Source organism: Pteropus alecto, unplaced genomic scaffold (genome assembly GCF_000325575.1).
Source record: "Pteropus alecto unplaced genomic scaffold, ASM32557v1 scaffold16, whole genome shotgun sequence".
NCBI lineage: Eukaryota > Metazoa > Chordata > Mammalia > Chiroptera > Pteropodidae > Pteropus > Pteropus alecto.
This window is the reverse complement of record NW_006438867.1, coordinates 7,414,985-7,417,537: the sequence shown is the minus strand read 5'-3', so window position 1 is coordinate 7,417,537 and position 2,553 is coordinate 7,414,985. Positions and strand designations below refer to the sequence as shown.

The window sequence follows — 2,553 nt, the reverse complement described above, 5'->3', positions numbered from 1 at the left end:
CAAATGGTGCTGGGACAACAGAATATGTAAAAGAATGAAACTGGACCCTTACGTCACGTCATGTACAAAAGTTAACTCGAAATGGACCGATGACTTAAATGTAAGAGCTAAACTGTAAAACTATCAGAAAAGAAAAGAAGAGTAAATCTTCTTGACCTACATCAGGCAAAACACCAAAACACCAAAAGCATAAGCAACGAAAGAATGAGGGGACAAATTGGGCTTCGTTACATTGAAAAATGTTTGTGCTTCAGACAATGCCATCCAGAAAATGAGAAGACGACCTACGGAATGGAAGAGATTAGCTGCAAATCATATACCTGATAAGATACTCGTATCCAGAGTATATAAGGAACGCCTACAACTCAGTAATAAAGAGACAACACAACTAAAAAAATGGGCAAAGGATCTGAATAGATATTTCTCCAGAAGATATACAAATGGCCAATAAGCACATGAAAAGATGTTCAACATCATTAGTCATCAGGGAAATACAATTCAAAACGACAATGAGATGCCACTTCACATGAACTAGGATGCTATAATAAAAAAGATAATAACAAGTGTTGTGGCAGAGTTGGGACTCTCATACCTTGCTAGTAGGAATGCGAAATGCGCAATCACTTTAGAAAACAGTCTGGCACTTCCTCAAAAGGTGAGACACAGGGTAACCATATGACCCAGCACTTTCGCTCTGAGGTACACACTCGAGACCGCTGAAAGCACACACCCACACAAAAACTTGTACGCGAATGTTCCAGAAGCATTATTCACAGCAGTCAAAGAGCATAAACAACCCACACGTCCACCGACTAATGAATATACAAATGACGTGTAGTATATCCCAATGGAATATTATTTGGCAATAAAACAGAAGTGAAATGCCACAACATGGATGACGCTTGAAAACATTATGATAAATGAAAGGAACCGGTCACAAAAGACCGCGTATTGAATAATTCCATTTACAAGGAATGTCCAGAACAGGCAAATCTATACAGCCAGAAATAGATTAGTGGTTGCCTAGGGCTGGGGGGTGGGAGAAACTGGGAGTGACTAATGACTACAGGGCATTTGGGGTGGGGAAGGATGATGAAAATGTTCTAATATGGACTATGGTGGCACCATCTGTGAACATCTTAAAAATGATAAAATTGTACATTTCAAATGTGTAAATTACACGGTAGGTGACTTTATCTCAATAAGGCTGTTATTGAAAAACATATCTGATCACCTCATTCCTTAGTTCAAAATTTCAAAGGTTTCACATCGTCCTGAGGATCAAGTCCAGATTCCAACGCGACTTACAGATCTACGTGGTCTGGCCTTCCCTCGTTTCTCCAGTCTGATCTCGCATCACTCCCCTCAAAACAATGCCTACACACAGTAGGTGCACAATCAACACGAGCCTGCTGGACTGATTTTATGAAAGCACTCAGTAGTAACAGCTGTAAATGAAGCCAGTCACCCTTCGGAAGGCACATGAAAATGAGAAAACAAAAAACAAGTTATATAACTTTTAAAGGAAGCGTTTATCCAAATTTCCAGTCAACGCTTTTTTTTTCTTTCTATTCTAGTGTCCAAGTGGAGATCCGACGAGCACCCTGCACTCAGAATCACAGACAAAGGGCTCTCTGCCTCCTCCAAGGGCTTTGCAGTCTCTCACATGGGCGTCAATTTCCTATACGCAGGTAGCCCAGAACACGCAGATAATAACAGATAAGCAGGTGCCCCCAAATTAGAAAAATAATGAAAGGAGAAAAGGGGTGACTTTGCTAGCACACACATTTTCGTCTCCATTGTTACATCATCGATGCTTTCAGCATAACTTGAGTAACTGTTGCGGGAAGGGTGTTGTTTAAGGAGGGCACCACTCCAATTCATTCACTCTCAAACATTTATCGAGCGCCCCCGCCCGCACCTGCCCTGCACTGACATCGCCTCAGGCGCTGGGAATGGAGCAGAGGACAAAAGAAACAAAACGCCTGCTTTCACAGAACTTACTTTCTGCTTTGTGGAGACAGGTGATCAATAATTAAAACAAAAGTTCCGTATGTCTCATAGTGCTAAGTGCTCTCAAGCGAAAACAGAGCTAAGGAAAGAGGAAGCAGTATGGACTGAGCCAGGTTCAAGGACAGCCTCCCTGGGAGACCTGAATCGAGGGAGCGTGTTTGCCACCTGGCGTCTGGGTGAAGGACCCATGCGTCCCATGATGGTCCCGAGGCGGCAGCCTGCTGGCGAGCCCGCCCGGGGAACAGAAAGGAGTTCACGGTGAGCAAGGTGGAACGGTACCCCACGAAGGCCTTTTCATGTTCCTCTCAGACGTGTGAGAAGCCACCAGAAGGTTTTTAGCAGAGGCACAAGCTTCTCTTTTAACCCCACTCTGGGCCAATCCAAGCCGAACAGTCAGGGCAGCCAAAGAAATCTACCTCCGCCTACAGCGTTACAGGAGCCGGTTTATTTAAGAATTCAATCTACCGGAGACCAAAGCATCTGCAGACGTGACACACTCATACTTCATGGTACAAGCCACATAGTTTTCACTGTCCCGCT

The 2,553-nt window shown here is 43.9% G+C and overlaps 1 protein-coding gene across 1 annotated transcript in view; it reads right to left on the bottom strand.

The window, feature by feature from the left end:
* ATP8A2 (ATPase phospholipid transporting 8A2) overlaps positions 1–2,553 on the bottom strand; it is a 470,091-nt gene that overhangs the window by 296,059 nt on the left and 171,479 nt on the right. The gene's annotated exons all lie outside the window — the stretch shown is intronic.